Genomic DNA, 20499 nt, shown 5'->3' with positions numbered 1-20499 from the left:
TCAGATCGTATACAAACGCTTGAAGTTTCTTTTTCACCTTTCCTTTATCCCATTCCCTTCTTTGCATCCAAAGAGGTAACCGTTATCCTGAAGTCAGTGTTGTTTTACTTTCCCAGCTGTTTTTTTTTTTCGCCAGTCCCGCGGCCTGGGGAGGGTGGGGCTCCGGCGAAAGGACGAGGGGCGGGTTCCCCTCCCGATCTCCGAGAAGCTCCCAAAAGGGCAGCGGCGTGCCCACCTGCCGCCACCTCGGGCGGCCGCGAACCATTCAAATCGCCCGCGCCAAGAGGTACCCGGCGCTCGCGATTGGCTGAGCCGGACCAGCGCCCCTGGGCGGGGCCGGCCCCCTCGCAGCGGCCGCGGGTCCCGCCCCCACGCAGGGGCCGCGGGTCCCGCCCCGCTGGTGCGCATGCGCGCAGCCCCCAGAGGAAAGAGTCTGCGCACACCCCCGCCCGGCCTCCGACTCGCGCCGCGGCTCCCTCCCCTGTCCGCGGAGGCTTGTCGGCTGGGCGAGACAGCAAGAGCTGCGGCCGGCAGGGGGCTGTGCGGACCCAAGGCGGCTGCGGTGGCTCCGGCCTGTGGAAAATGCCACCAGGCGGCGCTTCGGTTCGTTGCTCGTGTGACGGCCGTTCCCCGCCCCCCCATCCCTGAACCCCCTGCGACCGCCGGGGAAGAACCGGCCCGCGCAGTGAGTACCGCACCGAGACGCTTCGGCGGGAACGAGGCCGACGGCCGGCTGTGCCGGTTGCGCCCCGGAGGTGAGTGCGGGCTGCGGCGGCGGCGGCGGCGGCGGCGGCCGCGGCGGCGGGGCGCGGGGCGCGGGAAGGACGGGGGTTGCGGCGGCTGCCACCCCGGGTCCCCGCGGCGGAGGGAGGCCGCGCGGGCCTCTGCGGGGCGGGGAGGGCCGGCGCCGTCAGTGTTTAGTCTCAGCTATTCTGATGTCTAGTTTTGTGCCCTTTGCTATGTCCAATCCTATATGAATTTCTGTTTTTATCTGATCGAATGGGACTAGCCCAGTGGTTCTCCAATTGGCTGGACATTCAAATTGCTTGGAAAACTTTTTAAAAACATAGGGGCCTGCAGCCTTCCCCGGACAAGTTAATTCAGAATTTCTGAAGGTGGGGCTGAGGCATTAGTATTTTCTTAAGCTCCCTGTGTGATTATAATGAGTCCAACAATCACTCCCAACTCTAATAAAACGTTCTGACATTTTATAAAACTTGCCGATTGAGAACCTCAGCATGTGTTTCAAATGAGTTCAGAGGAGAGAATTTCCAGTGTTAGGTGTTGGTGTTTGTTCTATCAGTTGCATTCACAATGTAGGCTGACAAGGGGGAAAAAAAAAACAACAACAAGAAAAACAAATTCACAGGGAAGGTAGACAGGCCACGCAAAGGAGAGCTCAATCACAGAAGAGCTGTCTCCAGGAGGCCAAAGTCATGCTCTTTGACATTCTAAGTGATTGGTTTGTGCAGTGAACCAAGTCTGAGCAGTTCCAATGTTTGAAAATGTAATGACTGAAATAGAAATAGTAATATACCCTTCAAGGTCATGAAACAGTTCCTTGGCCTTAGGAAACGTGTAACTTCTGTGAGCTCATGTAGGTCAATTTGATGGGCCTCTTATAACCTTAAGATTCATCTTGCTCCTTATCTTTCCTCTGCATTAAAATATGTTAATACCAGCTTTGGAATCAAATCAATTCTTTTCTTTTTAAATCTGCCTTTTTAAAACTTCCTTTGTATTTGCAGAATTACAAAGGAGTTGTTAAAAATTACCGTATTTTCTACCTCTGAATGAAATTAAGCAAAGACCGAAGTACGAAAAGGTCATCGAAACAAGAGAGTATAAAAGAAACCTGAGAATAGCGGTACCTTGCTAATGATAGCCTAAAATTTAATTTAAAGTCAGTCCTGAAACTGTGTAATGGTTAAGGATTGAGTTTCTATCCTCATCCACATGTTTAAAGAATCTTCTGTATTGGCTGTCTCTAACCAAATTAGTGGGAATGGGAGAGGGCGGGGATCAACTCACTAAGAATCTACTCATCTATAGTCCTTTTATCTTTTCATTTAGAAGGGTAAGCTACTGAATGTCATATATATAATGCGGTACATAAAATGTGATAAATGCTGCACCTAACACACACAGTCTACAACAGACCATAGATCTACAAAGGACTGTGATCTATGGATCAGAACTAGCAGAGTTAACATCAACCCAGTTCCTAGCAAACGTTGCTAACTTATGGCCATAGCTATCATTTCGGACCCAATACCCCCGTTATAAAAGCAAATATTCTGTAGACCCCCTTCCCTTCCAAATGAGGCACTCTATCTTCAACTATAATTTTTAAGTAAATTTAAATCAATTTAGAATAATGGAATATATGTTATTGTACATTCATAACTATACTATATTCCTATTCCTACACCCCGCTTAATTCTAATAAGTAAGTTAGGATCAGGGAAAGCAATATGAGAAATTATCCCACACGGGAAGTTCAGGAAAAATGAAAGAGCAAAGGCAGAGATGGACTCTCAGCTACTAGCAGGCCAGTTTTCTCTGTAGACGATCACAGACAAAGGGGGAAAAATACTTAACTGGAGTATGTATAACATGCTAAGATAAATTACAATCTGTCAATGTTGACCAAGAGTGAGGAAGTTTGATATTCTTGTGAATGAGCTATTTATAAACGTACTTATAAACCAATTCAGTGTGTTATGACACGAGTTAAGAGTGCCAATGAAGTGCCCTGGAAACATTTCATCCCAGAGCCAGCCACATGTCCAAAGGTGCATTCAGTCTGTGGTGGGAAAGGAAAGTGGGCCGGGGGCTCCAGATGAGGGGAGCCGTGTAGCAACTTGGGGCAAGGACGCAGATGCCAAAGCTGGGCCTGTCCGACAGGGAGCTCAGGAGGGACTCAGCTGCTGCTTTGGGAGGTGGCAGGAGGTGGGGGGAGGGGATAGCCCGACCCTGGCTCCTGAAGCACCCCTCCCCTCCCTTCCTACTTGGGTCCCACACAGCGCCCCTCACTGCATCCTGCCTTGGCCTACCTGTGCCCCACATACACCCCGATGCTTCCCTCCCCGTTGCCTGACCCCGAGCCTCCCTGCCTGCCTTCGACCATCCCCAGTACCCCCATCGTGCCGTGACCTACCTGCACCTGGGGCTCCATCCTGCTTCCCTGCTGGGGACTGGCCTTCTTGGACATGTGCGTCTCCTGGCAAGCTCTGGAGCCCTGAAGTACCTGAAATAACCGTAAGTTCAGGAAAAGAATAAAGCTCAATGATAAAGAAAATCTCTATCATTTTATTCATTGAATCATGTTGTTTATGTTTACATATAAAATATGCATATCTGTGTGCATATGCATGGCTATATTTTGGGGTTTTATGTAATAAAATTACATATTAACATTTTATTTCTTTAAAACATTGACGCATTGTGGCAAAACGTTAGCATTTAAAAATCTTTCTTTTCAGAAATCAGATCGTATACAAACGCTTGAAGTTTCTTTTTCACCTTTCCTTTATCCCATTCCCTTCTTTGCATCCAAAGAGGTAACCGTTATCCTGAAGTCAGTGTTGTTTTACTTTCCCAGCTGTTTTTTTTTTTCGCCAGTCCCGCGGCCTGGGGAGGGTGGGGCTCCGGCGAAAGGACGAGGGGCGGGTTCCCCTCCCGATCTCCGAGAAGCTCCCAAAAGGGCAGCGGCGTGCCCACCTGCCGCCACCTCGGGCGGCCGCGAACCATTCAAATCGCCCGCGCCAAGAGGTACCCGGCGCTCGCGATTGGCTGAGCCGGACCAGCGCCCCTGGGCGGGGCCGGCCCCCTCGCAGCGGCCGCGGGTCCCGCCCCCACGCAGGGGCCGCGGGTCCCGCCCCGCTGGTGCGCATGCGCGCAGTCCCCAGAGGAAAGAGTCTGCGCACACCCCCGCCCGGCCTCCGACTCGCGCCGCGGCTCCCTCCCCTGTCCGCGGAGGCTTGTCGGCTGGGCGAGACAGCAAGAGCTGCGGCCGGCAGGGGGCTGTGCGGACCCAAGGCGGCTGCGGTGGCGCCGGCCTGTGGAAAATGCCACCAGGCGGCGCTTCGGTTCGTTGCTCGTGTGACGGCCGTTCCCCGCCCCCCCATCCCTGAACCCCCTGCGACCGCCGGGGAAGAACCGGCCCGCGCAGTGAGTACCGCACCGAGACGCTTCGGCGGGAACGAGGCCGACGGCCGGCTGTGCCGGTTGCGCCCCGGAGGTGAGTGCGGGCTGCGGCGGCGGCGGCGGCGGCGGCGGCCGCGGCGGCAGGGCGCGGGGCGCGGGAAGGACGGGGGTTGCGGCGGCTGCCACCCCAGGTCCCCGCGGCGGAGGGAGGCCGCGCGGGCCTCTGCGGGGCGGGGAGGGCCGGCGCCGTCAGTGTTTAGTCTCAGCTATTCTGATGTCTAGTTTTGTGCCCTTTGCTATGTCCAATCCTATATGAATTTCTGTTTTTATCTGATCGAATGGGACTAGCCCAGTGGTTCTCCAATTGGCTGGACATTCAAATTGCTTGGAAAACTTTTTAAAAACATAGGGGCCTGCAGCCTTCCCCGGACAAGTTAATTCAGAATTTCTGAAGGTGGGGCTGAGGCATTAGTATTTTCTTAAGCTCCCTGTGTGATTATAATGAGTCCAACAATCACTCCCAACTCTAATAAAACGTTCTGACATTTTATAAAACTTGCCGATTGAGAACCTCAGCATGTGTTTCAAATGAGTTCAGAGGAGAGAATTTCCAGTGTTAGGTGTTGGTGTTTGTTCTATCAGTTGCATTCACAATGTAGGCTGACAAGGGGGAAAAAAAAAACAACAACAAGAAAAACAAATTCACAGGGAAGGTAGACAGGCCACGCAAAGGAGAGCTCAATCACAGAAGAGCTGTCTCCAGGAGGCCAAAGTCATGCTCTTTGACATTCTAAGTGATTGGTTTGTGCAGTGAACCAAGTCTGAGCAGTTCCAATGTTTGAAAATGTAATGACTGAAATAGAAATAGTAATATACCCTTCAAGGTCATGAAACAGTTCCTTGGCCTTAGGAAACGTGTAACTTCTGTGAGCTCATGTAGGTCAATTTGATGGGCCTCTTATAACCTTAAGATTCATCTTGCTCCTTATCTTTCCTCTGCATTAAAATATGTTAATACCAGCTTTGGAATCAAATCAATTCTTTTCTTTTTAAATCTGCCTTTTTAAAACTTCCTTTGTATTTGCAGAATTACAAAGGAGTTGTTAAAAATTACCGTATTTTCTACCTCTGAATGAAATTAAGCAAAGACCGAAGTACGAAAAGGTCATCGAAACAAGAGAGTATAAAAGAAACCTGAGAATAGCGGTACCTTGCTAATGATAGCCTAAGATTTAATTTAAAGTCAGTCCTGAAACTGTGTAATGGTTAAGGATTGAGTTTCTATCCTCATCCACATGTTTAAAGAATCTTCTGTATTGGCTGTCTCTAACCAAATTAGTGGGAATGGGAGAGGGCGGGGATCAACTCACTAAGAATCTACTCATCTATAGTCCTTTTATCTTTTCATTTAGAAGGGTAAGCTACTGAATGTCATATATATAATGCGGTACATAAAATGTGATAAATGCTGCACCTAACACACACAGTCTACAACAGACCATAGATCTACAAAGGACTGTGATCTATGGATCAGAACTAGCAGAGTTAACATCAACCCAGTTCCTAGCAAACGTTGCTAACTTATGGCCATAGCTATCATTTCGGACCCAATACCCCCGTTATAAAAGCAAATATTCTGTAGACCCCCTTCCCTTCCAAATGAGGCACTCTATCTTCAACTATAATTTTTAAGTAAATTTAAATCAATTTAGAATAATGGAATATATGTTATTGTACATTCATAACTATACTATATTCCTATTCCTACACCCCGCTTAATTCTAATAAGTAAGTTAGGATCAGGGAAAGCAATATGAGAAATTATCCCACACGGGAAGTTCAGGAAAAATGAAAGAGCAAAGGCAGAGATGGACTCTCAGCTACTAGCAGGCCAGTTTTCTCTGTAGACGATCACAGACAAAGGGGGAAAAATACTTAACTGGAGTATGTATAACATGCTAAGATAAATTACAATCTGTCAATGTTGACCAAGAGTGAGGAAGTTTGATATTCTTGTGAATGAGCTATTTATAAACGTACTTATAAACCAATTCAGTGTGTTATGACACGAGTTAAGAGTGCCAATGAAGTGCCCTGGAAACATTTCATCCCAGAGCCAGCCACATGTCCAAAGGTGCATTCAGTCTGTGGTGGGAAAGGAAAGTGGGCCGGGGGCTCCAGATGAGGGGAGCCGTGTAGCAACTTGGGGCAAGGACGCAGATGCCAAAGCTGGGCCTGTCCGACAGGGAGCTCAGGAGGGACTCAGCTGCTGCTTTGGGAGGTGGCAGGAGGTGGGGGGAGGGGATAGCCCGACCCTGGCTCCTGAAGCACCCCTCCCCTCCCTTCCTACTTGGGTCCCACACAGCGCCCCTCACTGCATCCTGCCTTGGCCTACCTGTGCCCCACATACACCCCGATGCTTCCCTCCCCGTTGCCTGACCCCGAGCCTCCCTGCCTGCCTTCGACCATCCCCAGTACCCCCATCGTGCCGTGACCTACCTGCACCTGGGGCTCCATCCTGCTTCCCTGCTGGGGACTGGCCTTCTTGGACATGTGCGTCTCCTGGCAAGCTCTGGAGCCCTGAAGTACCTGAAATAACCGTAAGTTCAGGAAAAGAATAAAGCTCAATGATAAAGAAAATCTCTATCATTTTATTCATTGAATCATGTTGTTTATGTTTACATATAAAATATGCATATCTGTGTGCATATGCATGGCTATATTTTGGGGTTTTATGTAATAAAATTACATATTAACATTTTATTTCTTTAAAACATTGACGCATTGTGGCAAAACGTTAGCATTTAAAAATCTTTCTTTTCAGAAATCAGATCCTATACAAACGCTTGAAGTTTCTTTTTCACCTTTCCTTTATCCCATTCCCTTCTTTGCATCCAAAGAGGTAACCGTTATCCTGAAGTCAGTGTTGTTTTACTTTCCCAGCTGTTTTTTTTTTTCGCCAGTCCCGCGGCCTGGGGAGGGTGGGGCTCCGGCGAAAGGACGAGGGGCGGGTTCCCCTCCCGATCTCCGAGAAGCTCCCAAAAGGGCAGCGGCGTGCCCACCTGCCGCCACCTCGGGCGGCCGCGAACCATTCAAATCGCCCGCGCCAAGAGGTACCCGGCGCTCGCGATTGGCTGAGCCGGACCAGCGCCCCTGGGCGGGGCCGGCCCCCTCGCAGCGGCCGCGGGTCCCGCCCCCACGCAGGGGCCGCGGGTCCCGCCCCGCTGGTGCGCATGCGCGCAGTCCCCAGAGGAAAGAGTCTGCGCACACCCCCGCCCGGCCTCCGACTCGCGCCGCGGCTCCCTCCCCTGTCCGCGGAGGCTTGTCGGCTGGGCGAGACAGCAAGAGCTGCGGCCGGCAGGGGGCTGTGCGGACCCAAGGCGGCTGCGGTGGCTCCGGCCTGTGGAAAATGCCACCAGGCGGCGCTTCGGTTCGTTGCTCGTGTGACGGCCGTTCCCCGCCCCCCCATCCCTGAACCCCCTGCGACCGCCGGGGAAGAACCGGCCCGCGCAGTGAGTACCGCACCGAGACGCTTCGGCGGGAACGAGGCCGACGGCCGGCTGTGCCGGTTGCGCCCCGGAGGTGAGTGCGGGCTGCGGCGGCGGCGGCGGCGGCGGCGGCCGCGGCGGCAGGGCGCGGGGCGCGGGAAGGACGGGGGTTGCGGCGGCTGCCACCCCAGGTCCCCGCGGCGGAGGGAGGCCGCGCGGGCCTCTGCGGGGCGGGGAGGGCCGGCGCCGTCAGTGTTTAGTCTCAGCTATTCTGATGTCTAGTTTTGTGCCCTTTGCTATGTCCAATCCTATATGAATTTCTGTTTTTATCTGATCGAATGGGACTAGCCCAGTGGTTCTCCAATTGGCTGGACATTCAAATTGCTTGGAAAACTTTTTAAAAACATAGGGGCCTGCAGCCTTCCCCGGACAAGTTAATTCAGAATTTCTGAAGGTGGGGCTGAGGCATTAGTATTTTCTTAAGCTCCCTGTGTGATTATAATGAGTCCAACAATCACTCCCAACTCTAATAAAACGTTCTGACATTTTATAAAACTTGCCGATTGAGAACCTCAGCATGTGTTTCAAATGAGTTCAGAGGAGAGAATTTCCAGTGTTAGGTGTTGGTGTTTGTTCTATCAGTTGCATTCACAATGTAGGCTGACAAGGGGGAAAAAAAAAACAACAACAAGAAAAACAAATTCACAGGGAAGGTAGACAGGCCACGCAAAGGAGAGCTCAATCACAGAAGAGCTGTCTCCAGGAGGCCAAAGTCATGCTCTTTGACATTCTAAGTGATTGGTTTGTGCAGTGAACCAAGTCTGAGCAGTTCCAATGTTTGAAAATGTAATGACTGAAATAGAAATAGTAATATACCCTTCAAGGTCATGAAACAGTTCCTTGGCCTTAGGAAACGTGTAACTTCTGTGAGCTCATGTAGGTCAATTTGATGGGCCTCTTATAACCTTAAGATTCATCTTGCTCCTTATCTTTCCTCTGCATTAAAATATGTTAATACCAGCTTTGGAATCAAATCAATTCTTTTCTTTTTAAATCTGCCTTTTTAAAACTTCCTTTGTATTTGCAGAATTACAAAGGAGTTGTTAAAAATTACCGTATTTTCTACCTCTGAATGAAATTAAGCAAAGACCGAAGTACGAAAAGGTCATCGAAACAAGAGAGTATAAAAGAAACCTGAGAATAGCGGTACCTTGCTAATGATAGCCTAAAATTTAATTTAAAGTCAGTCCTGAAACTGTGTAATGGTTAAGGATTGAGTTTCTATCCTCATCCACATGTTTAAAGAATCTTCTGTATTGGCTGTCTCTAACCAAATTAGTGGGAATGGGAGAGGGCGGGGATCAACTCACTAAGAATCTACTCATCTATAGTCCTTTTATCTTTTCATTTAGAAGGGTAAGCTACTGAATGTCATATATATAATGCGGTACATAAAATGTGATAAATGCTGCACCTAACACACAAAGTCTACAACAGACCATAGATCTACAAAGGACTGTGATCTATGGATCAGAACTAGCAGAGTTAACATCAACCCAGTTCCTAGCAAACGTTGCTAACTTATGGCCATAGCTATCATTTCGGACCCAATACCCCCGTTATAAAAGCAAATATTCTGTAGACCCCCTTCCCTTCCAAATGAGGCACTCTATCTTCAACTATAATTTTTAAGTAAATTTAAATCAATTTAGAATAATGGAATATATGTTATTGTACATTCATAACTATACTATATTCCTATTCCTACACCCCGCTTAATTCTAATAAGTAAGTTAGGATCAGGGAAAGCAATATGAGAAATTATCCCACACGGGAAGTTCAGGAAAAATGAAAGAGCAAAGGCAGAGATGGACTCTCAGCTACTAGCAGGCCAGTTTTCTCTGTAGACGATCACAGACAAAGGGGGAAAAATACTTAACTGGAGTATGTATAACATGCTAAGATAAATTACAATCTGTCAATGTTGACCAAGAGTGAGGAAGTTTGATATTCTTGTGAATGAGCTATTTATAAACGTACTTATAAACCAATTCAGTGTGTTATGACACGAGTTAAGAGTGCCAATGAAGTGCCCTGGAAACATTTCATCCCAGAGCCAGCCACATGTCCAAAGGTGCATTCAGTCTGTGGTGGGAAAGGAAAGTGGGCCGGGGGCTCCAGATGAGGGGAGCCGTGTAGCAACTTGGGGCAAGGACGCAGATGCCAAAGCTGGGCCTGTCCGACAGGGAGCTCAGGAGGGACTCAGCTGCTGCTTTGGGAGGTGGCAGGAGGTGGGGGGAGGGGATAGCCCGACCCTGGCTCCTGAAGCACCCCTCCCCTCCCTTCCTACTTGGGTCCCACACAGCGCCCCTCACTGCATCCTGCCTTGGCCTACCTGTGCCCCACATACACCCCGATGCTTCCCTCCCCGTTGCCTGACCCCGAGCCTCCCTGCCTGCCTTCGACCATCCCCAGTACCCCCATCGTGCCGTGACCTACCTGCACCTGGGGCTCCATCCTGCTTCCCTGCTGGGGACTGGCCTTCTTGGACATGTGCGTCTCCTGGCAAGCTCTGGAGCCCTGAAGTACCTGAAATAACCGTAAGTTCAGGAAAAGAATAAAGCTCAATGATAAAGAAAATCTCTATCATTTTATTCATTGAATCATGTTGTTTATGTTTACATATAAAATATGCATATCTGTGTGCATATGCATGGCTATATTTTGGGGTTTTATGTAATAAAATTACATATTAACATTTTATTTCTTTAAAACATTGACGCATTGTGGCAAAACGTTAGCATTTAAAAATCTTTCTTTTCAGAAATCAGATCGTATACAAACGCTTGAAGTTTCTTTTTCACCTTTCCTTTATCCCATTCCCTTCTTTGCATCCAAAGAGGTAACCGTTATCCTGAAGTCAGTGTTGTTTTACTTTCCCAGCTGTTTTTTTTTTTCGCCAGTCCCGCGGCCTGGGGATGGTGGGGCTCCGGCGAAAGGACGAGGGGCGGGTTCCCCTCCCGATCTCCGAGAAGCTCCCAAAAGGGCAGCGGCGTGCCCACCTGCCGCCACCTCGGGCGGCCGCGAACCATTCAAATCGCCCGCGCCAAGAGGTACCCGGCGCTCGCGATTGGCTGAGCCGGACCAGCGCCCCTGGGCGGGGCCGGCCCCCTCGCAGCGGCCGCGGGTCCCGCCCCCACGCAGGGGCCGCGGGTCCCGCCCCGCTGGTGCGCATGCGCGCAGTCCCCAGAGGAAAGAGTCTGCGCACACCCCCGCCCGGCCTCCGACTCGCGCCGCGGCTCCCTCCCCTGTCCGCGGAGGCTTGTCGGCTGGGCGAGACAGCAAGAGCTGCGGCCGGCAGGGGGCTGTGCGGACCCAAGGCGGCTGCGGTGGCTCCGGCCTGTGGAAAATGCCACCAGGCGGCGCTTCGGTTCGTTGCTCGTGTGACGGCCGTTCCCCGCCCCCCCATCCCTGAACCCCCTGCGACCGCCGGGGAAGAACCGGCCCGCGCAGTGAGTACCGCACCGAGACGCTTCGGCGGGAACGAGGCCGACGGCCGGCTGTGCCGGTTGCGCCCCGGAGGTGAGTGCGGGCTGCGGCGGCGGCGGCGGCGGCGGCGGCCGCGGCGGCAGGGCGCGGGGCGCGGGAAGGACGGGGGTTGCGGCGGCTGCCACCCCAGGTCCCCGCGGCGGAGGGAGGCCGCGCGGGCCTCTGCGGGGCGGGGAGGGCCGGCGCCGTCAGTGTTTAGTCTCAGCTATTCTGATGTCTAGTTTTGTGCCCTTTGCTATGTCCAATCCTATATGAATTTCTGTTTTTATCTGATCGAATGGGACTAGCCCAGTGGTTCTCCAATTGGCTGGACATTCAAATTGCTTGGAAAACTTTTTAAAAACATAGGGGCCTGCAGCCTTCCCCGGACAAGTTAATTCAGAATTTCTGAAGGTGGGGCTGAGGCATTAGTATTTTCTTAAGCTCCCTGTGTGATTATAATGAGTCCAACAATCACTCCCAACTCTAATAAAACGTTCTGACATTTTATAAAACTTGCCGATTGAGAACCTCAGCATGTGTTTCAAATGAGTTCAGAGGAGAGAATTTCCAGTGTTAGGTGTTGGTGTTTGTTCTATCAGTTGCATTCACAATGTAGGCTGACAAGGGGGAAAAAAAAAACAACAACAAGAAAAACAAATTCACAGGGAAGGTAGACAGGCCACGCAAAGGAGAGCTCAATCACAGAAGAGCTGTCTCCAGGAGGCCAAAGTCATGCTCTTTGACATTCTAAGTGATTGGTTTGTGCAGTGAACCAAGTCTGAGCAGTTCCAATGTTTGAAAATGTAATGACTGAAATAGAAATAGTAATATACCCTTCAAGGTCATGAAACAGTTCCTTGGCCTTAGGAAACGTGTAACTTCTGTGAGCTCATGTAGGTCAATTTGATGGGCCTCTTATAACCTTAAGATTCATCTTGCTCCTTATCTTTCCTCTGCATTAAAATATGTTAATACCAGCTTTGGAATCAAATCAATTCTTTTCTTTTTAAATCTGCCTTTTTAAAACTTCCTTTGTATTTGCAGAATTACAAAGGAGTTGTTAAAAATTACCGTATTTTCTACCTCTGAATGAAATTAAGCAAAGACCGAAGTACGAAAAGGTCATCGAAACAAGAGAGTATAAAAGAAACCTGAGAATAGCGGTACCTTGCTAATGATAGCCTAAAATTTAATTTAAAGTCAGTCCTGAAACTGTGTAATGGTTAAGGATTGAGTTTCTATCCTCATCCACATGTTTAAAGAATCTTCTGTATTGGCTGTCTCTAACCAAATTAGTGGGAATGGGAGAGGGCGGGGATCAACTCACTAAGAATCTACTCATCTATAGTCCTTTTATCTTTTCATTTAGAAGGGTAAGCTACTGAATGTCATATATATAATGCGGTACATAAAATGTGATAAATGCTGCACCTAACACACAAAGTCTACAACAGACCATAGATCTACAAAGGACTGTGATCTATGGATCAGAACTAGCAGAGTTAACATCAACCCAGTTCCTAGCAAACGTTGCTAACTTATGGCCATAGCTATCATTTCGGACCCAATACCCCCGTTATAAAAGCAAATATTCTGTAGACCCCCTTCCCTTCCAAATGAGGCACTCTATCTTCAACTATAATTTTTAAGTAAATTTAAATCAATTTAGAATAATGGAATATATGTTATTGTACATTCATAACTATACTATATTCCTATTCCTACACCCCGCTTAATTCTAATAAGTAAGTTAGGATCAGGGAAAGCAATATGAGAAATTATCCCACACGGGAAGTTCAGGAAAAATGAAAGAGCAAAGGCAGAGATGGACTCTCAGCTACTAGCAGGCCAGTTTTCTCTGTAGACGATCACAGACAAAGGGGGAAAAATACTTAACTGGAGTATGTATAACATGCTAAGATAAATTACAATCTGTCAATGTTGACCAAGAGTGAGGAAGTTTGATATTCTTGTGAATGAGCTATTTATAAACGTACTTATAAACCAATTCAGTGTGTTATGACACGAGTTAAGAGTGCCAATGAAGTGCCCTGGAAACATTTCATCCCAGAGCCAGCCACATGTCCAAAGGTGCATTCAGTCTGTGGTGGGAAAGGAAAGTGGGCCGGGGGCTCCAGATGAGGGGAGCCGTGTAGCAACTTGGGGCAAGGACGCAGATGCCAAAGCTGGGCCTGTCCGACAGGGAGCTCAGGAGGGACTCAGCTGCTGCTTTGGGAGGTGGCAGGAGGTGGGGGGAGGGGATAGCCCGACCCTGGCTCCTGAAGCACCCCTCCCCTCCCTTCCTACTTGGGTCCCACACAGCGCCCCTCACTGCATCCTGCCTTGGCCTACCTGTGCCCCACATACACCCCGATGCTTCCCTCCCCGTTGCCTGACCCCGAGCCTCCCTGCCTGCCTTCGACCATCCCCAGTACCCCCATCGTGCCGTGACCTACCTGCACCTGGGGCTCCATCCTGCTTCCCTGCTGGGGACTGGCCTTCTTGGACATGTGCGTCTCCTGGCAAGCTCTGGAGCCCTGAAGTACCTGAAATAACCGTAAGTTCAGGAAAAGAATAAAGCTCAATGATAAAGAAAATCTCTATCATTTTATTCATTGAATCATGTTGTTTATGTTTACATATAAAATATGCATATCTGTGTGCATATGCATGGCTATATTTTGGGGTTTTATGTAATAAAATTACATATTAACATTTTATTTCTTTAAAACATTGACGCATTGTGGCAAAACGTTAGCATTTAAAAATCTTTCTTTTCAGAAATCAGATCGTATACAAACGCTTGAAGTTTCTTTTTCACCTTTCCTTTATCCCATTCCCTTCTTTGCATCCAAAGAGGTAACCGTTATCCTGAAGTCAGTGTTGTTTTACTTTCCCAGCTGTTTTTTTTTTTCGCCAGTCCCGCGGCCTGGGGAGGGTGGGGCTCCGGCGAAAGGACGAGGGGCGGGTTCCCCTCCCGATCTCCGAGAAGCTCCCAAAAGGGCAGCGGCGTGCCCACCTGCCGCCACCTCGGGCGGCCGCGAACCATTCAAATCGCCCGCGCCAAGAGGTACCCGGCGCTCGCGATTGGCTGAGCCGGACCAGCGCCCCTGGGCGGGGCCGGCCCCCTCGCAGCGGCCGCGGGTCCCGCCCCCACGCAGGGGCCGCGGGTCCCGCCCCGCTGGTGCGCATGCGCGCAGCCCCCAGAGGAAAGAGTCTGCGCACACCCCCGCCCGGCCTCCGACTCGCGCCGCGGCTCCCTCCCCTGTCCGCGGAGGCTTGTCGGCTGGGCGAGACAGCAAGAGCTGCGGCCGGCAGGGGGCTGTGCGGACCCAAGGCGGCTGCGGTGGCTCCGGCCTGTGGAAAATGCCACCAGGCGGCGCTTCGGTTCGTTGCTCGTGTGACGGCCGTTCCCCGCCCCCCCATCCCTGAACCCCCTGCGACCGCCGGGGAAGAACCGGCCCGCGCAGTGAGTACCGCACCGAGACGCTTCGGCGGGAACGAGGCCGACGGCCGGCTGTGCCGGTTGCGCCCCGGAGGTGAGTGCGGGCTGCGGCGGCGGCGGCGGCGGCGGCGGCCGCGGCGGCGGGGCGCGGGGCGCGGGAAGGACGGGGGTTGCGGCGGCTGCCACCCCGGGTCCCCGCGGCGGAGGGAGGCCGCGCGGGCCTCTGCGGGGCGGGGAGGGCCGGCGCCGTCAGTGTTTAGTCTCAGCTATTCTGATGTCTAGTTTTGTGCCCTTTGCTATGTCCAATCCTATATGAATTTCTGTTTTTATCTGATCGAATGGGACTAGCCCAGTGGTTCTCCAATTGGCTGGACATTCAAATTGCTTGGAAAACTTTTTAAAAACATAGGGGCCTGCAGCCTTCCCCGGACAAGTTAATTCAGAATTTCTGAAGGTGGGGCTGAGGCATTAGTATTTTCTTAAGCTCCCTGTGTGATTATAATGAGTCCAACAATCACTCCCAACTCTAATAAAACGTTCTGACATTTTATAAAACTTGCCGATTGAGAACCTCAGCATGTGTTTCAAATGAGTTCAGAGGAGAGAATTTCCAGTGTTAGGTGTTGGTGTTTGTTCTATCAGTTGCATTCACAATGTAGGCTGACAAGGGGGAAAAAAAAAACAACAACAAGAAAAACAAATTCACAGGGAAGGTAGACAGGCCATGCAAAGGAGAGCTCAATCACAGAAGAGCTGTCTCCAGGAGGCCAAAGTCATGCTCTTTGACATTCTAAGTGATTGGTTTGTGCAGTGAACCAAGTCTGAGCAGTTCCAATGTTTGAAAATGTAATGACTGAAATAGAAATAGTAATATACCCTTCAAGGTCATGAAACAGTTCCTTGGCCTTAGGAAACGTGTAACTTCTGTGAGCTCATGTAGGTCAATTTGATGGGCCTCTTATAACCTTAAGATTCATCTTGCTCCTTATCTTTCCTCTGCATTAAAATATGTTAATACCAGCTTTGGAATCAAATCAATTCTTTTCTTTTTAAATCTGCCTTTTTAAAACTTCCTTTGTATTTGCAGAATTACAAAGGAGTTGTTAAAAATTACCGTATTTTCTACCTCTGAATGAAATTAAGCAAAGACCGAAGTACGAAAAGGTCATCGAAACAAGAGAGTATAAAAGAAACCTGAGAATAGCGGTACCTTGCTAATGATAGCCTAAGATTTAATTTAAAGTCAGTCCTGAAACTGTGTAATGGTTAAGGATTGAGTTTCTATCCTCATCCACATGTTTAAAGAATCTTCTGTATTGGCTGTCTCTAACCAAATTAGTGGGAATGGGAGAGGGCGGGGATCAACTCACTAAGAATCTACTCATCTATAGTCCTTTTATCTTTTCATTTAGAAGGGTAAGCTACTGAATGTCATATATATAATGCGGTACATAAAATGTGATAAATGCTGCACCTAACACACACAGTCTACAACAGACCATAGATCTACAAAGGACTGTGATCTATGGATCAGAACTAGCAGAGTTAACATCAACCCAGTTCCTAGCAAACGTTGCTAACTTATGGCCATAGCTATCATTTCGGACCCAATACCCCCGTTATAAAAGCAAATATTCTGTAGACCCCCTTCCCTTCCAAATGAGGCACTCTATCTTCAACTATAATTTTTAAGTAAATTTAAATCAATTTAGAATAATGGAATATATGTTATTGTACATTCATAACTATACTATATTCCTATTCCTACACCCCGCTTAATTCTAATAAGTAAGTTAGGATCAGGGAAAGCAATATGAGAAATTATCCCACACGGGAAGTTCAGGAAAAATGAAAGAGCAAAGGCAGAGATGGACTCTCAGCTACTAGCAGGCCAGTTTTCTCTGTAGACGATCACAGACAAAGGGGGAAAAATACTTAACTGGAGTATGTATAACATGCTAAGATAAATTACAATCTGTCAATGTTGACCAAGAGTGAGGAAGTTTGATATTCTTGTGAATGAGCTATTTATAAACGTACTTATAAACCAATTCAGTGTGTTATGACACGAGTTAAGAGTGCCAATGAAGTGCCCTGGAAACATTTCATCCCAGAGCCAGCCACATGTCCAAAGGTGCATTCAGTCTGTGGTGGGAAAGGAAAGTGGGCCGGGGGCTCCAGATGAGGGGAGCCGTGTAGCAACTTGGGGCAAGGACGCAGATGCCAAAGCTGGGCCTGTCCGACAGGGAGCTCAGGAGGGACTCAGCTGCTGCTTTGGGAGGTGGCAGGAGGTGGGGGGAGGGGATAGCCCGACCCTGGCTCCTGAAGCACCCCTCCCCTCCCTTCCTACTTGGGTCCCACACAGCGCCCCTCACTGCATCCTGCCTTGGCCTACCTGTGCCCCACATACACCCCGATGCTTCCCTCCCCGTTGCCTGACCCCGAGCCTCCCTGCCTGCCTTCGACCATCCCCAGTACCCCCATCGTGCCGTGACCTACCTGCACCTGGGGCTCCATCCTGCTTCCCTGCTGGGGACTGGCCTTCTTGGACATGTGCGTCTCCTGGCAAGCTCTGGAGCCCTGAAGTACCTGAAATAACCGTAAGTTCAGGAAAAGAATAAAGCTCAATGATAAAGAAAATCTCTATCATTTTATTCATTGAATCATGTTGTTTATGTTTACATATAAAATATGCATATCTGTGTGCATATGCATGGCTATATTTTGGGGTTTTATGTAATAAAATTACATATTAACATTTTATTTCTTTAAAACATTGACGCATTGTGGCAAAACGTTAGCATTTAAAAATCTTTCTTTTCAGAAATCAGATCGTATACAAACGCTTGAAGTTTCTTTTTCACCTTTCCTTTATCCCATTCCCTTCTTTGCATCCAAAGAGGTAACCGTTATCCTGAAGTCAGTGTTGTTTTACTTTCCCAGCTGTTTTTTTTTTTCGCCAGTCCCGCGGCCTGGGGAGGGTGGGGCTCCGGCGAAAGGACGAGGGGCGGGTTCCCCTCCCGATCTCCGAGAAGCTCCCAAAAGGGCAGCGGCGTGCCCACCTGCCGCCACCTCGGGCGGCCGCGAACCATTCAAATCGCCCGCGCCAAGAGGCACCCGGCGCTCGCGATTGGCTGAGCCGGACCAGCGCCCCTGGGCGGGGCCGGCCCCCTCGCAGCGGCCGCGGGTCCCGCCCCCACGCAGGGGCCGCGGGTCCCGCCCCGCTGGTGCGCATGCGCGCAGTCCCCAGAGGAAAGAGTCTGCGCACACCCCCGCCCGGCCTCCGACTCGCGCCGCGGCTCCCTCCCCTGTCCGCGGAGGCTTGTCGGCTGGGCGAGACAGCAAGAGCTGCGGCCGGCAGGGGGCTGTGCGGACCCAAGGCGGCTGCGGTGGCTCCGGCCTGTGGAAAATGCCACCAGGCGGCGCTTCGGTTCGTTGCTCGTGTGACGGCCGTTCCCCGCCCCCCCATCCCTGAACCCCCTGCGACCGCCGGGGAAGAACCGGCCCGCGCAGTGAGTACCGCACCGAGACGCTTCGGCGGGAACGAGGCCGACGGCCGGCTGTGCCGGTTGCGCCCCGGAGGTGAGTGCGGGCTGCGGCGGCGGCGGCGGCGGCGGCGGCCGCGGCGGCAGGGCGCGGGGCGCGGGAAGGACGGGGGTTGCGGCGGCTGCCACCCCAGGTCCCCGCGGCGGAGGGAGGCCGCGCGGGCCTCTGCGGGGCGGGGAGGGCCGGCGCCGTCAGTGTTTAGTCTCAGCTATTCTGATGTCTAGTTTTGTGCCCTTTGCTATGTCCAATCCTATATGAATTTCTGTTTTTATCTGATCGAATGGGACTAGCCCAGTGGTTCTCCAATTGGCTGGACATTCAAATTGCTTGGAAAACTTTTTAAAAACATAGGGGCCTGCAGCCTTCCCCGGACAAGTTAATTCAGAATTTCTGAAGGTGGGGCTGAGGCATTAGTATTTTCTTAAGCTCCCTGTGTGATTATAATGAGTCCAACAATCACTCCCAACTCTAATAAAACGTTCTGACATTTTATAAAACTTGCCGATTGAGAACCTCAGCATGTGTTTCAAATGAGTTCAGAGGAGAGAATTTCCAGTGTTAGGTGTTGGTGTTTGTTCTATCAGTTGCATTCACAATGTAGGCTGACAAGGGGAAAAAAAAAAAAAACAACAAGAAAAACAAATTCACAGAGAAGGTACACAGGCCACGCAAAGGAGAGCTCAATCACAGAAGAGCTGTCTCCAGGAGGCCAAAGTCATGCTCTTTGACATTCTAAGTGATTGGTTTGTGCAGTGAACCAAGTCTGAGCAGTTCCAATGTTTGAAAATGTAATGACTGAAATAGAAATAGTAATATACCCTTCAAGGTCATGAAACAGTTCCTTGGCCTTAGGAAACGTGTAACTTCTGTGAGCTCATGTAGGTCAATTTGATGGGCCTCTTATAACCTTAAGATTCATCTTGCTCCTTATCTTTCCTCTGCATTAAAATATGTTAATACCAGCTTTGGAATCAAATCAATTCTTTTCTTTTTAAATCTGCCTTTTTAAAACTTCCTTTGTATTTGCAGAATTACAAAGGAGTTGTTAAAAATTACCGTATTTTCTACCTCTGAATGAAATTAAGCAAAGACCGAAGTACGAAAAGGTCATCGAAACAAGAGAGTATAAAAGAAACCTGAGAATAGCGGTACCTTGCTAATGATAGCCTAAAATTTAATTTAAAGTCAGTCCTGAAACTGTGTAATGGTTAAGGATTGAGTTTCTATCCTCATCCACATGTTTAAAGAATCTTCTGTATTGGCTGTCTCTAACCAAATTAGTGGGAATGGGAGAGGGCGGGGATCAACTCACTAAGAATCTACTCATCTATAGTCCTTTTATCTTTTCATTTAGAAGGGTAAGCTACTGAATGTCATATATATAATGCGGTACATAAAATGTGATAAATGCTGCACCTAACACACAAAGTCTACAACAGACCATAGATCTACAAAGGACTGTGATCTATGGATCAGAACTAGCAGAGTTAACATCAACCCAGTTCTTAGCAAACGTTGCTAACTTATGGCCATAGCTATCATTTCGGACCCAATACCCCCGTTATAAAAGCAAATATTCTGTAGACCCCCTTCCCTTCCAAATGAGGCACTCTATCTTCAACTATAATTTTTAAGTAAATTTAAATCAATTTAGAATAATGGAATATATGTTATTGTACATTCATAACTATACTATATTCCTATTCCTACACCCCGCTTAATTCTAATAAGTAAGTTAGGATCAGGGAAAGCAATATGAGAAATTATCCCACACGGGAAGTTCAGGAAAAATGAAAGAGCAAAGGCAGAGATGGACTCTCAGCTACTAGCAGGCCAGTTTTCTCTGTAGACGATCACAGACAAAGGGGGAAAAATACTTAACTGGAGTATGTATAACATGCTAAGATAAATTACAATCTGTCAATGTTGACCAAGAGTGAGGAAGTTTGATATTCTTGTGAATGAGCTATTTATAAACGTACTTATAAACCAATTCAGTGTGTTATGACACGAGTTAAGAGTGCCAATGAAGTGCCCTGGAAACATTTCATCCCAGAGCCAGCCACATGTCCAAAGGTGCATTCAGTCTGTGGTGGGAAAGGAAAGTGGGCCGGGGGCTCCAGATGAGGGGAGCCGTGTAGCAACTTGGGGCAAGGACGCAGATGCCAAAGCTGGGCCTGTCCGACAGGGAGCTCAGGAGGGACTCAGCTGCTGCTTTGGGAGGTGGCAGGAGGTGGGGGGAGGGGATAGCCCGACCCTGGCTCCTGAAGCACCCCTCCCCTCCCTTCCTACTTGGGTCCCACACAGCGCCCCTCACTGCATCCTGCCTTGGCCTACCTG

Source organism: Camelus bactrianus, chromosome 33 (assembly GCF_048773025.1).
Source record: "Camelus bactrianus isolate YW-2024 breed Bactrian camel chromosome 33, ASM4877302v1, whole genome shotgun sequence".
Lineage (NCBI taxonomy): Eukaryota > Metazoa > Chordata > Mammalia > Artiodactyla > Camelidae > Camelus > Camelus bactrianus.
Note: the sequence above shows the minus strand (reverse complement) of the source record.